The sequence below is a fragment of the Pleurodeles waltl genome, chromosome 3_1 (genome assembly GCF_031143425.1).
Source record: "Pleurodeles waltl isolate 20211129_DDA chromosome 3_1, aPleWal1.hap1.20221129, whole genome shotgun sequence".
Taxonomy (NCBI): domain Eukaryota; kingdom Metazoa; phylum Chordata; class Amphibia; order Caudata; family Salamandridae; genus Pleurodeles; species Pleurodeles waltl.
The window spans coordinates 537,086,228-537,094,044 of record NC_090440.1 but is presented as its reverse complement, the minus strand read 5'-3'; positions in this window follow the sequence as shown (position 1 = coordinate 537,094,044).

Here is a 7,817-nt window from a genome sequence, read left to right as displayed (position 1 = left end):
CTCACTGCAAACCACAACAATCTGCCTCACTCAAATCTGCCCACTCCAATCCAAAACAATCTGTCACACTCCAATCTGCCCCACTCCAACCCAAAACAATCTGCCACACTCCAATCCTAAACATTCTGCCCCACTCAATACAAAACAATCTGCCCTGTTGAAATCGGCCTCTCTCCAATCCAAAGCAATCTGCCACAACCCAATCCAAAACACTCTTACGCAATCCAATTGAAAACAATTTGCCCCACTCCAATCTGCATCGCTCCAGTTCAAAACAATCTGCCTCACTCCAGTCTGCCCCACTCTAGACCGCCCCACTCCAATCCAGTCCACCTCACTCCAATCCAATTGACCACACTCCATCCCAATTCAAACTACTCATCCCAATTTTTCCCACACTAACCCACCCCAATCCAATCCACCCCACTGTAATCCAACCTACCCCACTCCAATTCACCACATTTGAACCCACCCCACTACAGTCCAACCCATCCTACTCCAATACACCACATTCCAATACAACTCACTTCACTCCAATCCACCCTATTCCAGTACAACCCACCCCACTACAATCCAACCCATTCCAATCCAACCACCTCACTCCAACCCAACCCACCCCAATCCGATCTAGCCCAATCCACCTCCCTCACTCTAGTCCATCCCACTCCAATCCACCTTAATCCTCCACAGTCCACTCCAGCTCACCTTAATCCACCCCACTCCAAACCAACACATCCCACACCAATCTAATCCACTGCACTCCACACCAATTTAATCCAGCACACTCCACTTCAATTCATCCCACTCCAGTCCAATCCACCCCACTCCAATCCACCCCACTCAGATCCACTTTACTCAATCCAGCTCACCTGACTCCAATCCAATCCACACTTTGTATTCCACCCTATCCCTCTCCAATCCACCCTACCACGCCCCAATTCAATCCAACCCACCCCAATCCACCCCATCCAGTTCACCCCACCCCATTCAAATCCAATCCACTTCATCACTCTACTCCAATCCACCCTACTCTACCCTAATCCAATCCGCACCACCCCAGTTCAGTCCGCCCCACTCCAATCCATCCCGCTCCAATGCAATTCACCTTACCCCATCTCACTCCAGTACATCCCACCGTAATCCACCCTACTCCTTTCCAATCCAATCCACTCCAAGCCACATTAATCCAACCCACCCCAACCCACACCAAACTAATCCACCCCCACAAATCCAAAACACCCACACCAATCAAATCTGCCTCAATCCAATCCACCCACTCCATTCAATCCAAACCGCCCCAATCGAACCCACCCCACCCCAGTGCAATCCAATCCACCCCTCCAATCTACCCCACTCCAGTCCACCTACTCCAAGCTACTCCAATTCGCCCCACTCTAACCCAATCCAATCCACCCAACCCCAGTTCAATCCACTCCAATCTACCCATCCAGCCCACCCTGCTCCACTCCTCCCCACTCCGATACATCCACTCCAATCCACCCCACTCCAGCCTAATCTAACCCACTCCAATTCAACCCACTTAAAAACATCCCAATCCATTCCACCCCATCCTAGTCCTATCACTTAATTTCAGTCCACCCACCCTAATCTAGTCTAATCACCCCACTCCAATCCACTCACTTCTACTCCAATCCACTCAAATTTACTCCAATCCACCACACGACAATCTCTGCCACTGAACCTCTGAAGTCTATTGCTCTCCTCTCAACTCTACGACTCTACTCCCTCCTACAACACTTCACTCTCCCACTCCACTCTACAACACTCCATGCCGAGCTGCGAGAGCTCCCGTCATGCTCCGCGGCTGGAGGCAGGAGGCAGTACGAGGGAGAGCGCGCTGAGACTAGACGCGCCGCATTCGAAGCAATGAGGAATGCGGAAGCTGCCCCAGGATAATGATTGAAGCCGGGCTGAAGTCAGGCTGTCGGAGGAACGCGGAAGCCAGTTCAGAGCCGTTGCTAGGGACGCCGGCTCGAAATCCGAAAGCCGCCCTGGAACGCTAATTGTAGTCAGGTCACGGAAGCCTTGGAGCGGGAAGCCGGTCGGACGACAAGGTTGCTAGGGACGCCGAGACAGGCGTTCTCTAGCTGTGTCAGCGCGGGGGGGGCCCCAAAGACCTTTCTGCCGCTTTTACGGCCTGCTGGAGGCGCATATCTCTGGTTCTCTGTCAGAGGACCCTGTCCAGTCCATGAGGAGAAGAGGAGAAACAGCAAGAAATTTTCATTGAAGACACGGAGAAGAGGTGACGTTCTCAGGGCTTTTTTCTTTTTTGGGAGAGGTTGCGGCTCGAATAGACTGTCTAAGGCAGAGAGAAGCAGGGAGTTATATTCCCGCATATTCGTGTATCCCCAACTCAAGATTCCTTTCCTTCTTTTCCCCCTTTTTTTTTTTTTTCTCTCTTCTCTCTCCCCACTCCCCTTTTTTTTTTTTTTTTTTTGGTGAGTCTGCTTTCCGAACCCCCCAGGAATCGCCTAGTACTTAAGGCTTAAGGCTTATTTCATTGATACATTCCGTGGGGGGGGGGCATAAGGGGATAAGTAGGGGATAGAATGGGGGGGAGGAAAGGGGAGGGGGGAAAAAATCCCCTGCTCCCTTTTTTTTTTTTTGGGATAGAGGTCTTACCTCGCCCCCCTTTCTTTCTTTTTTTGTTTTTTTTTTGCCGGGGAGAGAGGGAGAAATGCGGCGGTCTCCACATTTTGCAGGTCGCTCCGCTGCCAGAGTTCCTAGGACGACCCGCATAACCAAACAGAAGCGACCAGCCCCTTCGGATAACCACCTGCACAAGGCTCTGGTCTCTGCCCCCCTCCTTCAATTTCAGCTATGGACTCAGTCTCTAGTCTGCATGCACCTCTCCCTAATAGCCCTCTACCCTTAGAAACCAATTTATCCAGCACCCCCCTTAGTCTGGATTGTCCGTCTGATGACTCAAGGGCCCCCCCATCGGATCTGGATTCTAGTTCAGAGTTAAACAAGGGCTCGTCATTTCTGACTCAGCCGGCTCTGAGATAGCTGCTGATCCAACAGTGAACACTGGATCTGCTTCTAGACCCCTTTTTCCTTTGTTTGAAAGTGGAAGGAATCGTAAGGAAGATCATCTGCTATTCAGTATTACCCACACTTCCTCTGGGCAGCCGGTTGACTCTGCTTCACTATCAGCACAAGAATTGATCAACAAAGCAGGGCCAAACGCAGTAACTGAAGCTTCTACCCACACTTCCTCCTCTATTGCTTCTTCCATTGATTCGGCCAGGCCTAAGGTGTTAAGGGAAGCCTCTGCACAAGGAATGATAGTTATGTCAGACACCGGTGCTCCTGCTGACAACTTACTTCTGCAGATTCTAAGTGAATTGAAAGCATTAAAAATCTCCCAGGACGATGCGAATCAGAGAACAGAATCTCAACTGAACCTGATCTGCAGTAACATCCAGCAACTTAACTCGCGAGTTTCAGGTATTGAACGAGTCTCTGCTCTGGAGGATACTCGGCTGACGGTAGAACCCTCTCTGGCAAAATGCCAAGCTGACCTGCTAGATTTACAAATTTGTCTGGACGATGCTGAGAATCGATCACGTAGATCCAATTTGCGTTTTACGGGAGTCCCTGAAGGGCGCGAAAACGGTCAGACGGTCATGGAGTTGGTGAAAGATCTTATAAAAAGTCATGTTTTAGCGGGGTCAGAGGATAAGTATCCGGACCTAACAATCATGAGAGCCCATCGGGTCCCTGCGGTTCAATCATCCAACTCTAAGTATCCTCGAACTATATTGGTGAACTTTGGGGACTTTCATATTAAGAAACAGATTTTCCAGAAAGCAATTAGAACTAAAACTTTTCAGATTCCCGGGGACTATTCATTCAAGATTTTCTCGGATATTTCAGTGGCGGCAGCGCATCGAAGGAGAGAGCTAAAATATATGATTCCAGCTTTCCAAAAAGCAGGGGCGCAGGCAGGCCTCGTGCAACAATCAAAACTTAAAGTGTTTTTTAAGGGCCATTCAAACTTTATTCATACAGTGGATGCTGCTAAATCCTTGTTGCATGCAATTCAAAACTCCGAACAGTCGGCACAAGAAAGGGGGGGCGGGGGAAGAACGCAAGATAGACTATAAGGATCTATTGTGGGCCACTAAAAGGAGGGGGGAAGGGGGGTATGGATATTAAGATTTGTTTTAGTCAATGTAAAGGATTGTCACGATTGATTAGGAGTTTTGTCCCCAGATTTAGTGAGGCTACAGGTACACTAGCCCAAAATTTAATTAAATGACACAATCGTTTTTGCCATTGAGACTCATATCCTGGAATATTAATGGATTAAACAATCATAGGAAGAAGTCTGCTATCGAAAAAAGGGTAATTGATATTAATCCCTCAGTTATATTTCTTCAAGAAACCCATATTCCATTTCATAAAGTTTCAGGTTTTCAAATGTTTAAAAGAATGGCCGATTTTAAAGTTCTTGCGGCAGCCTCAGCGGCTCATAGAGGGGTGGCAGTTTTTCTAGCCAAAACCCTGAATGCACAACCGCTGGATTTTCTCTCCGACCCTGAAGGGCGTTGGTGCTGGGTTCAGTGTACTATTGCAATGGAGAGATTCATTTTTGTTAGCTTTTATGCTCCTCTGAGGGATGATCCGGCCCCGTATATAGACTTGTTTCACTCCCTTCTCCAGTTGAGGGGAAAATTATTATTAAAAAAAAAAATACAACACTCCATGCCACTAACGTTTAGCCATGCTGAACAGAAGCCACACTCATGTACAACATATCAAAAACACTCTGCAAAAGTCAACAGCTCTTGTATAGGAGAGGCCTATTGGCTTTGCCAATGCTTGTTCCAAATTCATTTGAGTAACAATTTCTATGGGAATAACTACTTAAATATGTTGTACTGTGCGTATATGTGAAAATGCACAATGATGTTTGCTACTGTAATAAAATGTTTGCACCAAATCATGCTCACGGTGACATCTTTTTTTTCAATAAATCTGATTACTGTATATGTATCATTTGTGTATACTTGGCGTACACGTCTGTGCCACTAAACTGTGCAGCTTAACATGTAACTGCAGAACATGCGATAAAAATCAAAGGACACGGTCTCCTGTGTATTTATAAAAAGTAAGATATGTGCTCTAACTAGTGGTCTCAGTGTTTGTCATAATGTGCCTGTAAAGCAGGTATGGAGCAGACTGAAAATAATCGTACTAAAAGTGGTACCCCTGTATGGTCAGTGTCCTGGGGTGTGTGGGCAGGGATTCACTGATACAGTGCGTTGTTCATCCCAGCGGAATAGGGAGGTCCTCTGCAGTGACCAGCAGGGCTTGCCCCCCAAGGGTTATAATTCAGGATCGGTTTCTGTCCAAGACAAGGTACTAAATTATTAAAGCGGGGAAGGTCACTGGGCTGCTGCCCCCATCTGTGGCAATACACAGCGTCGGCGCATCTTCGGCGGCTGCTTCGGTCACACTGGAGCAGAACATGCAAGATTTACTGCCTCCAATACACTACAGCCGGGCGGACTGTACATAATTCATGTCCGGGTCTTATCTGACCCCTGTATTATTTAACACCGCCAAATGCCTGTGTCTGGTGGAGGGGTTGTGAAAGTGCACGGGAGGAAGCTGTGCGTGTCTTGTGTCTGCGCTGGGGTGTCCCTGCGCTTTCCCTTTGTCCGGGATCCTTTGCCAGAAAGATTGTCACTGTCTCGGTATCTCAGGGATTTATGCTTACGGGTGAGCCGTGGTGTGTACTTGACAGAGTGCCCTGTGGTACAGGTCTCTTCAAACTCATATCCGTAAATACGAGTATTTGCCAGCGCCGGCTCTCCGGCTCTCTGCTCGGCGCTGGAGTAGCTCGTCTTTGCAGAGCGGAGCGAGCTACAGGAGTAGGTTCAATAGGCGTCTGAGATGATGTGAGAGTGAGTGTAGTGGCGAAAGTGAACCCAGGAGCCGCCCCCTGCGGTGAGGGGCGCCTTCACGGCGCTCTGGGGGCGCAGTCGCCTTTTCCAGCCGTTTCCGAACAGTTTTCTCACTAAGTGTGAGTGAGGGCTGTAGAGCGAGGCGCCCCGCACAAGGGCGGCTCCGAGCTTAGTCTTCTTATTTATGTGAAGAGTCCAGGCCTGAATGTTAAAGCTACATTGAGCTTCTGGTAGTTCAGAGCACCAAGACGGAGCATCCCCACCGGCCAAGCAAATTATCAAACATCCCCTCTATTTCTTCCGTGTGCTATAGGCGACGGTAACACGTGCATAGTTCACTGTTCAGTGATGTGCCTCACATATTACAGCAAATGTGACAAACGTGACATGCGAATAGTGAGTTGACTGTTCCCAAATGACTCTTAACCATATGTACAGCTTTGTTGAAAACGAGCTTGCTTAATATATTATGGACATGGATTCGTGCATTTAGACATTCATCGTTATAAACGAACCATAACATTTCGTACAGACACACACACCTGCCACGCGTATATACACATTGTACATTTTTGCAGACTTAGACTATCTTTACTTCCAAGTGCTGTAAAAGAATTCGACTGTAAAGCCATGCTCGTTTTACTTTCCACGAGGTCGGAGTGTTTATATACCGAGCACGGGTGATAAATATTTAAGTACGCATTTGTTTAGAGTCCGGGCGGCGGCAGGCTGCAGCCGGCACAATGGGTCCTGGCAGTAAGCACAGGGACTGCTGCTAAAATTACAAGTGAAAACTCTAATTAAAGCCACACGTCCTGTCACTGCCCTGCTTCGGGGTTGGTCCGAGGTCTTCTATTGTCCACAAAGGCTCCTCCGCCGGTCTGCGGGCTCTTATGACCAGGCCGCCCCTGCAAGAGTCGGTCACAATGAGTCCAGCCCTGGCCTTGAATAATTAAAAAGTGAGAAATAATTACAGAATAAGCTAGTAATTATTGTGAGCGGACAGGCGTCGCCTGACTAGCTGCTGGATCGGGTTCGCCTCTATTCTATATAAACGTTTCATCGGCCGGGTCCTGGGGACATGTGCTGTAACAGTATTGGCCGGGCCCGTGGTGCAGCCCCGGGGGACCCCGTCTCTGTGCACTGTGATGGACACGCACCGGGGATGAGGAGCCTCGACTGCCCAGCGTCTGGTACTAACACAGTTTTACCTAGATAACTGGTTACTTTTCACAACCAGACACTATTGGTAATAACAATGCAATTGGTGTCAGTATAAGAACAGATCAATTGTGTGGTGACAGACGCATCGCACAATCAGGTGCGTGAAGGGCAGCCGTCTTGTGTACACCGCAATGATGTGGCGAGTGACGAAATAATTAGAGAAAAAGAGGTAGAAAAATTACAGACACACGCAGCCGTCATATACATTCTAAAAGTACAAACATGCAATACTAAGCATGGAACCTAAAGATTGTATAATAATTGTGAAAGAAGAGAAAATCTGCCATTTTTCTGAAACTTCGCGGATACGCTTTCTTTACACGTTCTTAGATAACTCAGACACCAAAAGTGCTATTATATTTTTTAGGTACATAATTATGGTATAGTATACTAGAAGGCCGATATGTTTTTAGCTGTTAGAGCGCACATACAAACGTTAAATATTTCTATAAATGTAGTTCTAAGGTGCGATTTTTAGTGTAAGTGGATGTTCTGGGTGCCGACGACCACGGAAATGTTTATGAAAATATCTAGAATGACATTGTTCTTCCGAAGTCGCTGCCCCGGAAAGCTGAATAGCCTCAGAAATTCGAATTGATGGGAACCGCTTCCAGCCCCTCCGTTTGAGAAGGAAAACGTTTGCATATTCCGGAAAAG